At 39.3% G+C, this 19,921-nt stretch overlaps 1 long non-coding RNA gene across 1 annotated transcript; it reads right to left on the minus strand.

Annotated features, from left to right (window-relative positions):
• Positions 1 to 1,088: 1,088 nt before the first annotated feature.
• On the minus strand, positions 1,089 to 16,077 carry LOC121377586. Its single transcript, XR_005958632.1, has 3 exons — positions 15,862 to 16,077; positions 5,036 to 5,250; positions 1,089 to 1,439 (listed from the first exon to the last, which is right to left on the minus strand). It is a non-coding gene; the product is annotated as an uncharacterized LOC121377586 (long non-coding RNA).
• Positions 16,078 to 19,921: the final 3,844 nt, after the last annotated feature.

A 19,921-nucleotide genomic window follows, 5' to 3' on the forward strand; every position in this document is an offset into this window, starting at 1 on the left:
ACGATGCACCCAACACATTTTATTTGCGGTTATATGGCGTCAGACATATGGTTAAGGACCACACAGATATTGAGAGAGGAAACCCGCTGTTGCCAATTCATGGGCTACTCTTTCTGATTAGCAGCAAGGGATCTTTTATATGCACCATCCCACAGACATAATACATACCACAGCCTTTGTTACACCAGTTATGGAGCACTGGCTGGAATGAGAAATAGTCCAATGTGTCCACCGATGGGGATCGATCGCGCATTAGGCAAGCGCTGTACCACTGAGTTACGTCTCGCCCAGATTCAATGGAGTAAAACAAAGAGTCCGTGACGCCGAAAGAGAAAAAAAGCCTTTAAATATATACTAGAGCTCGTCTCCACAACCGTTGCTTCTCAAACGCACGTGCGTTTTTATAATTATGAAGAAAAACAAATCCGTTTGAGGCATTACAAACAGAAGGATAACTATAAACATTTCGGATGTACAGAAATTGATATTCTAAACAATAAAAAGTAAGTAACGTCTGATAACATTTGTCAAAAACGTCTTTAAAAGTGAAAAATACGCCCGTAGTGTTAAAAAAACCCACACCCCAGGGTATGTCACTTTAAGAGAATGCGTTCTTTAAATAAGGTACGTCATGTTATGCAGAAGGCATCTGAACCGTCTGATACAAAAGGTAGCTACAAGCATAAGCGTACGAGACAGGAGGCAGGGGAATCAAGTGCTCCCTAGTTCTGGAACAAAACATCAAATCCGAGCAAACATGATAGACCTTTTTACCATGTATTTCCTTCATTCTATCCTCAAACTTGGTTGTAATCCATGTAAAAATGCGTAGTGGTTTATTTACAACCCTATATAGCTGTTTGATTATAATTATATTATAAATAAATGTAGGGTTTTTTTCAAATTCGGGCATTTTCGTTTAATTAGGGCAAAAACAAGCCTGCCACCCCCCTCCCCCTTACAAAAATGGGAACCCGTACGCCTATGGCTCTAAGCTTCTTGAATAAGGTATCATTTGTGGCATGATTGACTGTAGGAATCCAAAGATTAATTTTATGAAAGTAACTTAACAACACATGGCTGTCGAATAGCTAGAATTATATAATTTTAATATATCTTACGTAGATGATAAAACAATGTCAACTGAATCCGATAACATCGACTTTATTGTAGATAACCAACTTTTCTCCTTTTGACCCGACTCCATTTTTCTTTCCAATAATACCACTTGAATACCTTGCAAAATATTTTGTGTTAGACCAATCCACACTGACACAGTTTCAAAGTAGAAATGTCCACCATGTTCTCATTGGTATCATTAAAGAATTAAATTTCTGTTTTTTGTTCTTCCATCGGTGAGGCATCAGTTTTATATGCGTCATTCACAGTCAACAGCCTATCCGGTCTTAAACCTGGCTTCTATTTGGAGTCTCAGGATCCTAAAAACGAAAGAGGGAAACACGTTGATTGTTGTCCCACTTCATATATCGTTTATATATATATATATATATATATATATATATATATATATATATATATATATATATATATATCTTCAAAAAAAGAAACGCAAAAGGGTACAAATGGGTTATAACTCCGATTTTATGTTTCCTACCGGTTCATGCTTTGTGAATATAAGGTCATTGCATGTCCCAAACACATTCCCACGGTTACATTCGATAAAACGCAGCTACTGTACAATAAAGTTCCAAAATGTGAATATTCGCAAAAACGCAGCCACGTGCAAACCATGTCACCACTGCACGTGCGTTGTCTGCACGTGCAACATGAACACCGACAGTATAAAAGTGCAGGGTGTTCGCTTGCCTGGCCTCTGTATCTTGCCGACAGTTGACAATCCAGGACATGCCACGTCTCAGTGAACCGCAGAGAAACAATGCCATCAACCGACTAGACGCAGGCGAATCCAGAACGGCCGTTGCCAGGGCATTCCGTGTGTCCCCAAGCACCATCTCCAGACTGTGGGACCGTTACCAGCAACATGGATCAACACGTGACCTCCCTAGATCCGGTCGACCACGGGTCACTACCCCCGGGCAGGACCGCTACATCCGGGTACGCCACCTTCGGGAACGATTGACTACTGCCACCTCCACAGCCGCAGCAATACCAGGTTTGCGCAGGATATCCGACCAGACCGTACGGAACCGCCTACGTGAGGTAGGAATTCGTGCCAGACGTCCAGTTCGAGGTGTCATCTTAACACCACAACACCGTCGACTCCGACTGCAGTGGTGCCAGATTCATCGACAATGGCATCAACTGCGATGGAGACAGGTGTGGTTCAGTGACGAGTCCCGATTTCTGCTCCGACGTCATGATGGAAGATGTCGCGTGTATAGGCGTCGTGGTGAACGTTATGCGGCAAACTGCGTGCAGGAAGTGGACAGATTCGGCGGGGGTAGTGTCATGGTGTGGGCAGCCATCTCACACACTGGCAGAACTGACCTGGTCCACGTGCAGGGCAACCTGAATGCACAGGGCTACATTGACCAGATCCTCCGGCCACACATCGTTCCAGTTATGGCCAACGCCAACGCAGTGTTCCAACATGACAACGCCAGGCCTCACACAGCACGTATCACAACGGCTTTCCTACAGAACAACAACATTAATGTCCTTCCTTGGCCATCGATATCACCGGATTTGAACCCAATTGAGCATCTATGGGACGAGTTGGACCGACGCCTCCGACAGCGACAACCACAGCCCCAGACCCTGCCCGAGCTGGCAGCAGCCTTGCAGGCCGAGTGGGCCACCATCCCCCGGGACGTCATCCGTACTCTGGTTGCTTCAATGGGCAGGCGGTGCCAGGCAGTTGTCAACACACGCGGAGGCCACACCCGGTATTGACTCCAGATGACCTTGACCTTGGTGGTGTGTCCTATCACTTACTCACAATGGACTAGAGTGAATTGTGAACAATCCTGCAACATTTGGTAATTATCGGACTCACCATTCAATAATTAAATCAATTCTCCAAATGTTACGACAATGTGGTTTTGCGTTTCTTCTTTTGAAGAGTATATATATATATATATATATACATACACATATACGTGTGTGTGTGTGTCTGTCTGTGTGTGTGTGTGTGTGTGTGTGTGTGTGTGTGTGTAGTATTAAGCCATGCCACTGAAAAAAACCACATTCGGATGAGAGGTACAGGTCGATTTTGCTTCTCGGCATCAAAGAACCCGACGTTCTGATAGGGTAAATGAATCAGGCGACATTCTAGATTAAAATAATCCTTCATATGTGTCTACGTGGGACACGGCTATTCCACCCGAGGGCAAGCCTCGTCCCTGACATCATATGATGTACCCGAGGGTGGAATAGCCCTGTCCCACATGGATACAAAATGGAGGATTATTTTTCTCCCATCCAGAAGTTGAAAAACAAGCGTTTTGTGAAGAACCTATATTTTTTACTTTTTATCTTACAATAAAATAATCATAACCATTGAAAAGATCGTACCCGAAAATGGTTTATACTAAAAGTATAAACCGAAAATGATAGTATAATTTCATTATGACAGCAGGTTTCCTTGTTTTTATGAAATATAAGAAGCATTTCTTGCGTTATTTTGCCGTTTACCTGACGACACCCAATGTTAATATCAGCTCCAACAATAGAAGTCACGTGGTCATGCAAGACCAATTTATTCCGCATGGGCTGACGTCATGGAATACGCCTGTCTTGCATGGCTAGGGATGGGAGAAAGCTCCCTACGTATTACAGAGGTATGACTCAATAAACGGACTATCCAATTGTGCTAAAAATGAATAACCCAAATAGATTAGATTAAATTTCTAATAAGGTCACGCGCTATCTGTAACTGTGTGTGTTTGTCTGTGTGTATATATGTGTATTGATGTATGAATATCTATATATTGTGTGTATGTCGAGATATGACGTATTATTTATGAGTCACGTGACGGGTATCCCCCGAAGAACCGCAGTGTCAAAACGATTTACCAAACTCGTATAACGAGAACGCTTGACCGTCCTCAGCGACGTAGGATAAATAGAAGAAAAAAAACAACAATGAAAATAAGTTATTAAAAATTAATAAAAACATGTACCGATATAAGTTTATACATTAATAAGTTAAAGGATTTAATTATCTCCTGAGCCATTGCGTTAATATCTATGTATGTAATAGTCAACCTCAACATCCGTATAATATATAAATATTCATACGTCAATACATACTAGGCAGTGCCAGGTCTGCCCACTGTTTCATGTACGTAAGTGGGATCGACCGCGTAGCTCGTAAGCCCCATTCACGTCAACATAGTTTTGTGTTTGTTCAAGCACGGTGTCCTGGGCACACATTTCAGCTATCTGGGTTGTCTGTCGAGGACAGTGAATTAGTTGTTTGTGGCTACCGAGATAGAAGAGGTTGTAGTGGTCTTACACCCATCCATTGAGTCGTAAAAACTTGCTGTGGGTGGGAGCCGGTATCAGGCTTCGAACCCTGTTCCTACCAGCCTTATTTCCGATAGTTTAAGCACAACTCCACCGAGGCATACGGTTGAGTTAAAGAGCATACTTTTTATGCTTCGTGGGAAGTCTGCAAGTTGCGGGTGATTCAATGCCATAGGTTCGAGTTCCAGCAACGGCATGGGACAATTTGAGAGGTCAGAAAGGATTTAATTATCCCCTGCGCCAGTGCGTTAATATCTGGGTTTGATTGTTTTCTTGTATTAAATTAGTACAGAATCGTCTATACTAATAATATTAACTATACTAATAACAATTAACATGATCACATGTAATGCATTGCTGTATATTGTGTTAAAGACACTTGTTAGAAACCCACAAAACCGATTAAGATGTCCAGGGAGTGTTATGACAAGTTCACCACTGCTGGCCACTTTATATAAACAATACTGAAGCCAATTCCCTTCTGCAAAGAATATGCAATTTGATATCCTGACACAGAACTTTTGTCTGCTTGATTCATGGCCAACACATTTTTCGTACTTATACAATATGTAAAAGTTCACAATACCTTAGTCTTCATTTACAATCCTCCGATGACTAATGTCTACCAAGGAACTGCACTTCCCTTTGTCTACTTGGTGGGACTGAGACGGGAGTAAATAACGTTGATGGAATGGGCTGATTTGAAGCCCTGGTGTGCTGCGCAGTAGTAGCCGACGGTGATGGAATGGGCTGGGTTGAAGGTCTGGTGCGCTGCGCTGTCGTCCGTTTTGCAGCAGGATGCTGAAAAACAAAAATAAAAATTAGTATCATATGTAATATCAGCCCATCCTAATGCATTTGCTATTTTGATGTATAATAAATAAAATAAAATAATGAATATTATTAAATGTAAACAGTGGTATTACATTAAATGGCAAAATGGTTTACGAAGTAAACAATACACCCATATTCCAGGTTCTCGTATGCCTGAATATTTCTCATAGTGCAGAGCAGCTAGTTCTGGCAGTAGACACTTGTGGTAAAAACTGTGAAGTTTAGGTAACATTCTGGTATTCCATAGGTGAGTATCTCGGAATATCCTCTCAATATGCAGTTGGTGAGGAGCTACTGTTTGAATGACAAAATCCAGCCAATCTTTCTGAAAAATATTCAGCTGACCCTGAATTTGCCAGTAGTATTTATCTTTGATCTTCTGCCTCAGTTTTCCATTGTCTTTCATCAAACAGAAATGCCTTTCCTTTTCCACAGCTTCCTCCAAAGCAGTCGACTTCTTTTGCAACAAGTATTTCATTTCCAATAATCCCTGATCACCGTCATCATTACTTGCTGCTAGATAGGAATGGATTGGATGAATACACAATCCTTGTGGCTCTATGTTCACTGGATCGCCGTCTTGTGCTTTCTTCGAAGTGTATTCTGTAATTGTGGCAGTCTTGGGTGTGTGTCTGGTTCCTTCAAATGAACTATATAACAGCCTCATCACATTGGGTTTTACAGGAATGCTCGGATTTCTAGTGCATATGTCTCCAAAATCTGATGATGTAATACGATTTTGTCTTTCGTTCTTCTACATTAGACAATTTGATTGTGCTTTTATTTCATCCTGCAACCTTGCTTGCAGTGTATCCATCCATCACCTCTTGTAACTTGGCTTTTGACATATCAGGTACTGCATCCACAGCATCTGGTCCATATTCCAATTTCGCGGTCTGTGAAAAGCTCTCCTTGGCAGCTCCCAATTTCCTCTTCCAACGTTTTGCTTTGCACACAGGCCATGCAGATAATCGCTTGTTGAAAGTTATCTTTTGGGCACGCTCATCATATAACTGAGGAAGATGGAGTGTGCGTCACTTTGGTCCAAACTAAAGGGGACCATTCTACTCCCAAAGTTTGTCTCAGGGCGCCACCATAACATCTGGCATGCCACGACTATCTGTTACATCTGTTGTAGAATTTCCCACCATCAAACTTGGCCCTAATGTTCATCCATGCCTCAGCTAAAATGGTAGTGAAATTACCCAATAGTCTGGAAGATTTGGCAGCTGCACGGCTCATGATATCCGAAACATCTTTACTGAGATCTGTCTCAACTTTGGAAATGCTACATGTAGCAACTGGGCCAATAAAGATCTATCCAATATGAATACTGGTCATCTACTAGTAAATTCAATGGATCCTCTTCATCAGGGATAGTCTCCTCAATGTCCACATCATCAGATACTGGTGGTTTGGATTTCTTACAGAATTCAGAACAGTTGTCATGATGTCCGAAAACAGGATGTACTGCATTTCCTATATCATGTTCCAGTTGTTTTTGCACAGCTACATTGCAGATTACGCACAGGACAGCTGACACCAGACGGATTCGTACTGCTTTGGTAAGCTTTCCTCTTCCTTTGTAGTTGGGGTGGGCATCAACAATTTTCTCAAGGTTTGGATGGAGGCACTTGCAGACATGATTGGAACATTCCACTTACGTGACATGGGGTCCCCACACCGGTACCATTTCCAGAATTCGAGCAAACACGGAATTGTCCCCATCACCTACAATCCTTATATATCGGACACCATAATCTATTTCAGCCCTACAGAACCCCTCTACAATGATATCCGAATCCATAGCCTGGCTTGACTGCTCCCAATTCTTGAAACACATGTGTTGTTGTGCCACCCCTACGTCACATATATACCATGTCTTATTTCTTACACCAATAAAAACATTCTGGTGACTTGGCCAATGATGATGGCAACTCCACCGAAAACTGCGACACATACACAGACACATACTCATAAACACACAAACACATGAGCATACACACATGCAAACACTCACACATATGACATAAACACACTGACAGACACACAACAGCACCCATATACACATGCAAACACACACATACGCCACAAACACATTCACAGACACACAAACACACTCAGATACACATGCAAACACACACATGACACAAACACACTCAGATACACACGCAAACACTGACACATACGACAAAAGCACAGTCAGACACACGCAAATACACTGCCAGACACACAGAAACACACCGACAGACGCATGCAAACACACTGAAAGACACACTAAAAATCCACTGACAGACACACACAAACACACTGACAGACACACACATAAACACACTGACAGACACATACAAACACACTCAAAGACATACAAACACACTGACAGACACACACAAACACTCTCACAGATACACACAGACACACACAAACACTTTGGCAGACACACACAAACACACTGACAGACATACACAAACACTTTGGCAGACACACACAAACACTCTCACAGATACACACAAACACTTTGGCATACACACACACAAACACACTGACAGACATACACAAACACGTTGGCAGACACACACAAACACACTGACAGACACATACAAACACTCACACATACGACACAAACACACTGATAGACACACACAAACACACTTACAGACACACAAAAACACTCACACATACGACACAAACACTCTGAAAGACACATACTGGCAGACACAAACACGGACAGACACACACATACGTTTATGTATATGTATGTGTGCATGTATGTGTGTGTATTGTCGCACTTTACAAAGTAGAAGCCGTTATCGAAAAGTAATACTTTAATCTCGACTTTTTACTTCGAATTTAGCTGAACAGGTTTCACTGCCTCGGTAACACATTTACGTTAATTCGGGGGGTGGTGGGGGTGGGGCGGGGAAGTCAAGGAAAATGTTGACAACTAGATTGTTTGCAATGAATTTCCTACGTTCTACAACTAAAATTGATCTTGATCAATGTTGGTAAATGCCAGTCCCTCCCCCCCCCCCCCCCCCCCCCCCAGGCATAGGTTCTAATTGTTTAAGGCGGATGTTTGCTCGAATTAAACGAAAATGCACGAATCTGAATAACAACATTTATTCATATTACCATGTTTCCCCGATTTTAAGGATTTGCTCCAGCACTAGGGGGCCGTTGCCCCACTCCTGTCCCCCATAATGCCCCTTCCCATCTCGTACGCTTATAGTGGTGTTTGTGTCCTATGTGTCTGTGTGTCTATTAGTGTGTTTGCGTGTGTCTGTCAGTGTTTGTGGTGTGTACCAGTGTGTGTCTGGCAGTGTGTTTGTGTGTGTCTGTCAGTGTGTTTGCATGTGCCTTTGAAGGTGTTTTTATGTGTCTGTCAGTGTGTTTGTGTCCTGTGTGTGAGTGTCTATCAATGTTTTTGTGTGTGTGTGTGTGTGTGTGTGTGTGTGTGTGTGTGTGTGTGACTGTCGGTGTGTTTTTTGTGTGTTGCTGGCAGTTTGTTTGTGTGTGCCTGTCAGTGTGTTTGTGTGTCTGTCAGTGTGTTTGTGTGTGCCTGTCAGTGTGTTTCTGTGTGCCTGTCAGTGTGTTTGTGTTTGTCAGTGTGTGTGCGTTTGTCTGTCAGTGTTTTTGTGTGTCTGTCAGTGTGGTTGTCGTATGTGTGAGTAATTGTGTGTGCGTGTCAGTGTGTTTTTGTGTCTGTCAATGTGTTTCCGTGTGTGTCAGTGTGTTTGTTTGTCTGCCAGTGTGTTTGCGTGTGTCTGTCAGTGTGTTTGTCTGTGTCTGTCAAGGTGTTTGTGTGTGCCCGTCAGTGTTTGTGTGTGTCTGTTAGTGTGTTTGTGTCTGTTCAGTGTTTGTGTGTGTCTGTTAATGCGTTTGTGTATATGTCAGTGTTTGTGTGTTTGTCTGTCAGTGTTTGTGTATGTCTGTTAGTGTGTTTGTGTGTGTCTGTCAGTGTTTGCGTGTCTGTCAGTGTGTTTGTGTGTCTGTCAGTGTGTTTGTGTGTGTCTGTCAGTGTTTGTGTGTGTCTGTCAGTGTGTTTGCGTGTATGTCAGTGTGTTTGTGTGTATCTGTCAGTTTGTATGTGTGTCTGTTAGTGTGTTTGTGTGTGCCTGTCAGTGTTTGCGTGTGTCTGTCAGTGTGTTTGTGTGTATATGTCAGTGTGTTTTTGTGTGTGTGTGTGTGTGTGTGTGTGTGTGTGTGTCAGTGTTTGTTTGTGTCTGTTAGTGTGTTTGTGTGTCTGTCAATGTGTTTATGTTTGTCTGTCAGTGTTTGCGTGTGTCTGTTAGTGTGTTTGTGTGTGTATGTCAGTGTTTGTGTGTGTCTGTCTGTGTGTTTGTGTGTGTATGTCAGTGTTTGTGTGTGTTTGTCGGTGTGTTTGTGTGTGTCTGTCTGTGCTTGTGTGTGTCTGTTAGTGTGTTTGTGTGCATGTCAGTGTGTTTGTGTGTGTCTGTCAGTGTTTGTGTCTGTCAGTGTGTTTGTGTCGTATGTGTGAGTGTCTGTCAATGTGTGTGTGTGTGTGTGTGTGTGTCTATCAGCGTGTTTGTGTTAGTCTGTCAGTGTGTGTCTCTCTGTCTGTGTGTGTGTATGTATGTGTGCCTGTCTGTCTGTCAGTGTGTTTGTGTGTGCCTGTCAAAGTGTTTCTGTGTGTCTGTCAGTGTGTTTGTCGTATGTGCGAGTGTTTGTGTGTGCGTGTCAGTGTGTTTGTGTGTCTGCCAATGTGTTTGCGTGCCTCTGTGAGTGTGTTTGCGTGTCTGTCAGTGTGTTTGTATGTGTCTGTCAGAGTGTTTGCGTTTGTCTGTCAGAGTGTTTGCGTGTGTCTGTCAGTGTGTTTGTGCCGTATGTGTGTGTGTTTGCGTGTGTCTGTAAGCGTGTTTTTGTCGCATGTGTCAGTGTTTGCATGTGTATCTGAGTGTGTTTGTGTGTATGTGAATGTGTTTGTGTCGTATGTGCGTTTGCATTGCGTGTCTGTGAGTGTATTTATGTCGTATGTGTTTGCATGTGTGTATGTCCATATGTGTTTGTTTTTATGAGTATGTATTTGTATATTTGTGTATGTGTGTATCACGTATGTATATGTATGAATGTGTGAGTGTGTGGATCTGTGAGTTTGTTTGCGTGTCTGTAGGCCTGTGTATGTCCATATGTGTTTGTTTTTATGAGCATGCATTTGTAAGTTTGTGTATGTGTATGTGCGTGTTTCTTTGTCTTTGTCTATCTGTCTACAGACGCGCGTGCCTGCTTGCGTGCGTGTGTGTGTTTTCGGAAGCAAAGGGCTAGAGAATCCGAACATCCGCCCCGAATCCGCGCCTGTATCACAAACACGTGTAACATTATGATTGTTTTAAGCATTATTAGTTTAGAGTCACTTCGTACAAATATTTAGTAGTTTAATAATTACTGTCATTATTAAGCAAACAATATAATTTTAATGCGTAAAGCAAAATAAAATCTATACCCCCCCCCCCCCCCCCCCCCCCCCCCCCCCCCCCCACCTTTCCCATACGAAATCCTATTTACAGCACATCGTCAGCGAACAGTTGTGTAGAAGTCAGTTTTGTTGAGCAGTGAGGTTGGCATTAAAAATAGACGCAGCTAAATAGTGATGGGAAATTTCCACGCAGCCATTTCTACACTGCCTATCGAAGTGGGCATGAGTTTTTCTTACAACACCCTTAGTTTCGCACAAACTTTAAGTACTTTTTTTACAGGTACCCCATACATGTTCCCAGCACAAGGCTACTTAACACAGTTGTACTAGATGAAATAAAAGTGCATACATTTGTTGCCAAGATGAAACTATATTTGTTTACAACCAACACACTCACATCTATCAAAAGTTTGGTGCACCTCGAACTTTAACCCAACCGGAAGTTATTTGGTTTAGTATTACCTAAAGCACCATATTCACAGTGCAGGGGTTGTTCCACATGAAGATGGAAAGTATAAAGGTATGTAATATAAATTATGATCAGTAATCTGTATTTAGCAACCACAATTATAGTATTTACATTAACTTGAAAGCACTGTAGTAGCCAGCAATTTGGATTGATGGGTATGTGGGGTGGGCACCCATTATCCCCCCCCCCAGTGTTTTGTACGTGCAGGGGGTGGCACTGGTGGGGTATCCGATGGGAGTGGGGGTGGGCAATCAACATTTTAGAAAACAAACTTATAAAGGCAAAACAATTCCTGATTGGGGATGGAGCATTGCCCCCCATTCCCACACTTACCAATCCCCAGCGGCAAATGATAATCTTCTTAAGATAATTTTTAAGGCCTAAAAGTTAAGTTTCACAGTATCACTGATATTGTTTAAAATTATAATAATTACTCAGTATGTAACAGCAATATCAGTATATTGCATGAATAAAATACAAAAAAGCCTGCTGAATTTTGTCAATTGTGATTGAATTTGTTAACATCTTCTTTCAGTTACACGAAGAGAGTGAGGCACACAAGACTGCTGTGCTAAGGAAAATGAGAGAAGCTATCCCAGGGACAACATAATAGTTATAATTTAATTACAACAGTTTGTAATAAAACTAAAACAAGTTATGTTTCCTTCTTTTGTGTTGTTGTTATTGTTTGTATGATATGATAACATGTTTCTAAAGTGCAATATAAGTAAGTTCCTTTTTTAACGAAATTCGGCGGGCCATTCAAAAGTTATACGGGCGAGTCAATGTTGCTGTGAGTGGCACGATTGGCCAGTCAAAAATATCTCAAGTGCATACCCTGTAGTATGGTGCCAGTTAAAGAAGAAACGCACTGAAACTGAATCGAACGTGACAAAACACTCCGCGACTGTGCTGACTCAAACTACAGATCTTGCAAACGAAATAGAACATGAAATAAGAACGGATCATTAACCCCCTACCAAACATCTTGACTCCAAGTCTTACATGATGACATAACAGTACAAAGATAACTATAATAAACAATAAGTACGCGTTTGTGTTTTGTAATGCAATAAAAAAAGTACAGTTTATTTTGGTAAAATACTTGTTTTGATTTTTTTCACAGATTTATTTTGCAATCGATATTTATTTTATTAGTAGCCTACTACTGTAGTATTTACAATATCCAAATTAAACACATACGTGTGCGTGCACCAGCACACATACACACACACACACACACACACAAACACACACACACACACACACACTAACGCATTATTACATTTTACAGTGGCAGAAAATAATCATTTTGATACTATAATCAGTTTGCGTCAAAAGGGAACCGATGAATTGGCATATAATTTCATGATGATTAAAGATAAAATTAATATTAAAAACATGAATTTATTACGTTTTAAACCCATACCATCGCAAACAACATTTTTGGTGGAAAAAGTTCAGTGTAAATTAAAAAGATAAAATTGTTTACAAATTACCATCAAACTGCATAGGATAAATCTTCTTTTTTGACATATATAAGGCGTATATAAGGGTTTACGGCAATTGATGGAAAATCCAAGTTAATCTGAAAGACAAAACCTTAATACATGACCAGGGCCGTATCTCTGCACAATGCAATCTAATGAGCATTTGGCAAAATAGTGGATGATTCCATGGATCTATATCGTCTATAGGAGGACAGCCACTCCTGAGAAAATCATTTACTGGAAATTTCATCCCTCTTGCATCGCCACAAAGTTTATTCTATCTCGACAAAGAAGACTGCCACTCCCAGACTAGTTTACTATAGCATATCCAGTTCTATCTTTAGTGTTGCATTATATTTTACTTCAGAGACAATGCAAGTCAAGCTGCATTTCTTGGATGTTCTGGCATTTTGTCTTCACCACTGTATTAGAAATAAGATTTAATCTGTATATAATTTAATGGTAATTTCTAAAGAAACATTTTTATTTATAATGGATTTCTTTTCAAAATTGTTATTTCAGATGGTATGGGTCCAAAATTTAATAGCATATTTTTATATGAATTTTAACTTTATTTATTCATTATTGGTTTACTTTTGACGCAAACAAACTATATACGGTCAACACATGGTTATTATTCAACAAAGAACATTCTAGTTTTGAATTAAGCTCGGCAATTAAATTTCAATGTGATAATTGGAGGGCTAGTTTAATTTGAGAAGGGTCGGTAAGATTTTTCTTCAACTGACCCTGCTGGCGACCATGATTTTCAACCCTGGTGTAATGTGTTTTACGGTTTGTATGGAAAGCGTATCTCATTTTTGCTCCCCAACAAACTTGCTTTCTGGCCCAGAAGTGCATTACTCTATATAGTTTCCCATTTGATACATTTTGACTGCATATACAGCTTTGCATTACCACATACTCTTCCTCATAATAACTAGCTCTGTCTGTAACATAACTTTGTTGAATAAATTATTCTGATGTCTTTCTCTGCCAAATTAAATATAACTGAAAACGATACCATTATCAGTACTACATAAAGTGGAGTCAGTCCATAGGACCCTCACCCCGAATTATTAATATTACCTCCACATTCCGATATTACTTCAGGGATAGGGTTAAGATTATCGTCGACTTTAAGAGTTTAAAATATTGAGCTGAGTGAACACAGGTGCGCTGTCCTTAAAGTTTCTCTTAACTCTCAGTCTGTTACCTGCATTTACGTTATTTATGGTGTCTGTGACAAAATGGTAGTAGAGATCAGGTGGTAGAAAAAGCACCTAATATATATTTAGATGGTATTTTATTATTATCAAACTTAGAATTCTATACATTAATACAGGTTATGTCTGCTGAAAAGACAGTTATTGTGTTTAGACATGTGCAATTTAATTCAAATAAGTATTCTTACACTGTTTGAATTGAGGATTCTAGTCATCACAAATATAATGCTAGAGGCTATTTCTGTAATGAAATTACTAATATTTGAATATGTTGCTCTTATGACCATTAACTATCAAACCTAGATGTGTGCATATAACCAAACACGTAAAAGACAGCGCATTTTAGGAAATGACCTTCAAACGACCTTGAAACTAAATAAAATTAAATTTGTAATTTGTAATACTATGGTTAAAGTCTTATTATTTAAAATAAAGTATATACACCAGTCACAACCACAATTCCTCAAAATACGGTAAATCAGTGTAAATATATGAACATATATACAAACTACATCATTTGTGGTGCTATGATCTTGACTTTGAGATATGACATTGAAAATATTCAGGAAAAAACATTGGCACCAAAGGTTTTCAGAATGATACTGTAATAAACTTTAAAATTATGAGGGCTTCTAGAATTTTTATAAAATCCACTAGCCATGGGATCAGTGATTTAACAAATTTACTAGCCACGATTAAAAATTCACTAGCTCTACTGTACTTTAAGTTAATACAATTTTACTAATTAATATTAATAATCGGATGTCACCTAAAGAGGGAGATAGACCTTAAAAACACTAACATTGGGTGGTGGTGGTGGGGGCAGGATATTCATATTTATCCCGCAATCACTGTATACATTGGCAAGATATGATGACTAGATAAATCTCTATATTTTTGGTCACTGACGAAAAATATAGGTCACGTGACATAAGCCCAACTCGACTCGGGTATTTCGGAGTAGATTTTCAATAAACATACTCTTTAAATCATTTGTTGAAGGGCCGTAAATACAAAGAACTTTAAGTTTTGCGATAACAATACTAAACTTGTATATTTATTTATGAATTAGAGTTTAGAAACGGTTTTTTAATGTGACAGAATGTAGCGAGCGTCTTACAATAATGACGTCATGCATCTTGTATGGCGTCATACATCAAAAGCCTTACTAGGTTGACAATACTCGATTTGCGAACACAAAACTGGAATAAATAATAATTTTCCGAATATTCCTGTAGAATTGCAGGATAAAAGAAATAATTGGTTACTATCTTAAGACATCGGCTTTATCCTGCGAAGGTTAGAATGGCGAATGCAGCGAGGCAGCATTTGACTAATGTCTTTTCACTAGCCGTCGGGCATGGCAATAATTATTATTTACTAGCCCAACACTGAAATTCACTAGCCATGGGAGTGGGGCTACCGTAATCTAGAAGCCCTGATTTATATAAGTTGCCAACTGTCTTCATTAAATTTCCACGGAATTACAGAACAAGAACAAGTTTATTCTATATTAAGGCGACAGGCCCAAAATACACCAAAAACATAATATAATATATATTTTGTCGCATGCGAGTGGTTAACTTACAAAACATCATAACTTAGCTTTCTTATTACAGATACCTGATATAAAAAACGATGACAAATTGTACACCAATAGTTCATTTGTAGATGACATCAGCTTCACACAAATAATCGAAGTTGGTACATACGAATATTTATTGATAAAATAAAAAAAGAAATTTTTTTCTTAAGTCCACGGAATTACAACTGGCCCTGGACTACGTATTGTTAATGGACAGATGCACATATAATTGCAACGCTGCTATGTTTTAAGTAGGAGAAAAGCCTTAAATTGTCCATTCTAATGCGCCTCGGTTGATCTCTCCCATATATTCCTTTATTTCATTCCGCCATTATATATCTAATCTGTAATATAAAAAAAAGGCTTCATCTTACCTTTTGCCGAAAATCTTCGAACGTATTTTCTAATGGGTAAAACAGAAAGGAGAGCGAGAGGTTGCGAAGAACTTAGCAAGTACGTTAAGCTGTAGGTCGTATGCGCAGTCTCTTAAAATTAAGTACGATCCTGATTAGTATTTTTCTAAGAAAACTATAACTGATTTTAACAGGATATAATAAAAATAGATCCACATAGGCTCACGTGAACGAAGTGGGTCATAGAGCATAATACACACCATTGATAGACGGTTTCTTTCAAAAATTCTTAAACGTCGCTGGAGCTTAGTGTTTACCTGTGCCATGGTTACATAAGTATACACACACACTACCCACACTTACACGGATATTAAAGGTAGCACTAAACCAAATAACAACTGGCTGGGTCAAAGTTCGAGGTGCACCGAACTTTTGATAGAAAAGTGAACACCACAAGTCCTGGGATTGTAATAAATGTGAATGTGTTGGTTGTAAAGAAAAAGTTTCATCTGGGCAAAAAAAAAAGTATGTAATTTTATTTCATCTAGTACCACTATGTCAAGTAGCCTTGTGCTTGAAACATGTATGAGGTACCTGTGAATAAAAGTACTCGAATTTTCTGCGAAACTAGGGTAGTCATAGACGCTACCCGTTATCTCTGAAATGAGCAGCTTGACCTCCATTGTTTTAAAATTCGCTTTAAGGGTGAGGGGGTAGTATTTATATCCGTAGAGTATATGCAACTGATACGTTGCTTGTAGGAGTTTTAGCGACATATGTTACTATTGTCGTCTATGGGATAATATTTGGTAATATACACCCAAAAGGGGCGGGCTCAAAGTTGTATAATAACCAAAAACAGTTATTCATTTTTCTTGTGGAATATAAAGATGATACCTTGAACGACATGTCCACCAAAAATTATATCTAAGTAGATATTGCTAAATCCAATAGGTACACAAATGTCACAGCTTGACAATAACACATATTGTCAAGAATAGTAATTTATATACTACTTAACACACGTACATGTTCGCAAGATAAACATTTAGAACAAAACACTCAACCGTATATATCATAGCCAACCTATACAGTAGAAAATAACAATTACTCCTGGGACACTATGGGTGTACTGATTAAGCAAAATCAAGAATTAATTTTCCTTTACTCCCTCTCCCAATCTTATTTGATCACACACACACACACACACACACACACACACACACACACACACACACACACACACACACTCACTCACTCACTCTTACACACACACACACACACACACACGGTTTGCGTTTGGTAAATTAATGATATATATCAAAAATACATTTAATATATTTTAAATACGTACATGCATTACAAATGTCCTACTTTCAACTATATTTATCATTCTGTATATATACCTAATATTTAATGTATAATTGGATTTTATATGTATCTATAGTTTAAATATAGTGTAAATACTTTAATATTGAACACATAATGGAAAATAATCTGCACAGGTTTGGCTAACATGCATGTATACATTTATGTACACAAACAAACACACACACACACACACACACACACACACAGAGAGAGAGAGAGAGAGAGAGAGAGAGAGAGAGAGAGAGAGAGAGAGAGAGAGAGAGAGAGAGAGAGAGAGAGAGAGAGAGAGAGAGTACTCCCCGAGTGGCTTGCCGAGGATTTTTATACTTTTATCAAGGAGTGCTGATAAACTTGGTACTTGGTGATGCATCGACCAGAAGCGGTCAGGCCCTTTATAAGGGCCCTATGGGCAACCTAGGGAGACACCACAGCATCGTAGAGGTCTAAAGTTAACGAGCTACTCTCGATTCACTAATATCAAAACCTATATTAGCTCGGCCATTTACCTTTCGACCGACCGTTCAAAATTGCGCCAAATTCCCTCAATCAAAATTGCGCACCCTTTTCTCTTTGGCATTTAACTGCTCCATTCAAATTCCATAGCACCACCACCACCCCCACCCGCCTGCTACCGATTTGATCGGGCTGCTGGTGCTCCCTTACACCTGCCAGTGCCGGCGGTCCCTCCTCTCCCCATCCCCCGACTTTCCTGCCAAAGCCGGCTCTTGTGCCCACGACAGGCGTGCGCTACAACAGCTTGTTCTGAATGTGCACGTAAATCCCTATGACATGACATGACAAGTGCTGATAAATTATGATATCACAAGACACGAGGGGTATTCTTTTTATCATCCATTATCATTATTTTCATTTGCGACAGTTGTAAACAATGTCAGTAATGTGGATTGAATATCAGTATATTTAGCAGCGGTAGACTCGTTAACTAGCAGAACGGCAGTGGCGTGACGTCACTAAAGATAGGTTTAGCGCTGAAACAGACAGTGACGTAACAAAATATTGTCTTGTGATTACAATTTGACCAATCAAGATTATAAGAAACGATATATCCTAAGGAGAATATCGCAGGAGATACCTCCTACAAAAGACTTCAATGGATGATAAATAAATATATATATATATATATATATATATATATATATATATATATACTACGTAGTATTTATTGAACGTTCGTTGTATTACCAACAGCGCTAAACCGCTTATCGTTATAGGTAGCACTAAACCAAATAATTTCCGGCTGGGTCGAAGTTCGAGGTGCACCGAACTTGTGATAGAGAAGTTAACACCACAAGTCATGTGATTGGTTATAAATGTGAGTGTGTTTGTTGTGAAAAAAAAAAAAAGAAGTTTCATCTGGGCTAAACATGTATGCAATTTTATTTCATCTATTACCATTGTGTCAAGTAGCCTTGTGCTTGGAACATGTATGGGGTACCTGTAAAAAAAGTACTTAACTTTTGTTCGAAACTAGGGGTGTTGTAAAAACATCCGTTTATACCGAAAATGAGCCATGAAAGGTACCATGTTCTACAGTTAATACTTTGAGGTAAGGGTTGTAGTACTGGTATTTATGTGTCGTATTTTGGTTGATATATTGCATACAGTGTTTTTAAACACAAACGTTAACTTGGTCGCATTTGGGATTTTAATTGGTGTAGTCCAACCTATAACGCGTATGCACCACGTCCAGTCAGCAATCTAATTAAAATTAGCTCCACTATTACATGTGGATCTAACAGCACCCGTTGGAGCTCATGTCCAGTTGACCTTTCATTCGACCAATCAAAACCTTACTTGCAAAATCATGCCAGTGATTTGAATTTTTTTTTAAACTTTCGGATTTATGCCAGTGGTATACGAAATGATTTGGTTGAATTACGAAGTATGCCGGAAACTAATTTCAGTATAAAATTTTATATAAAATTCGTTTCGAGACGGAACAAAAAAAACGTTTATACTAGTATACAATCCAAAGTTTATTACTGCACTTTTCCCGCTGTTTTTTTCAATGTTGAAATAGACCAACAAGTTCGCCTATTGCATAAATAGTCTCGACCGATACTTTTAGAATTTGTATGCTCCCGAATAACGTTATAAAAGGCGAAGTGTAATTGGTCGATATTTAAATTGTTATTTATAGATTTAATGTCATCTGGGCATGGGAGTCCATGCAATGCTATTAGATCTACTGGCGAGACCAGTAGAACTAATTTTAATCAGATTGGTCCAGTCAGCAGTTAGTGTGGCGACTGCCGAGCTGTCCTTCTTTCGTTCCGTGTGTTTGTTTACACTTTGACGTCTGCACGTTGCTTGGTAGCCTGCCTTGAAATAACTTGCCGTGTGTCCTTTCCTGTTTATTTTTAGTCCTGTGTTACACAGTGTATTTTTAACAAATAATATACTTACATTTAAAACTAATAAATTAATACCCATTAGTATATACTTAGGTGTTTAATTTTAATTATAAATTATTTTATATTTATATATAGCCTATGTGGTGTGGTGTTTTATGTTTATGTATGTATGATTGTGTGTGACTTGGTGTTATTTGACAGTACTCCCCTCCTGCTCCAGGTTCTTGCATTATTTTTTATAAATATAATGAAATGTTTTTAAATTGGCCGTATGCTATTTTATTATTAATATGTTTATAAGCGTACTCTTTTTATTTTTTATCCAAATTTTAATA

Source organism: Gigantopelta aegis, chromosome 7, assembly GCF_016097555.1.
Source record: "Gigantopelta aegis isolate Gae_Host chromosome 7, Gae_host_genome, whole genome shotgun sequence".
Taxonomy (NCBI): Eukaryota; Metazoa; Mollusca; class Gastropoda; order Neomphalida; family Peltospiridae; genus Gigantopelta; species Gigantopelta aegis.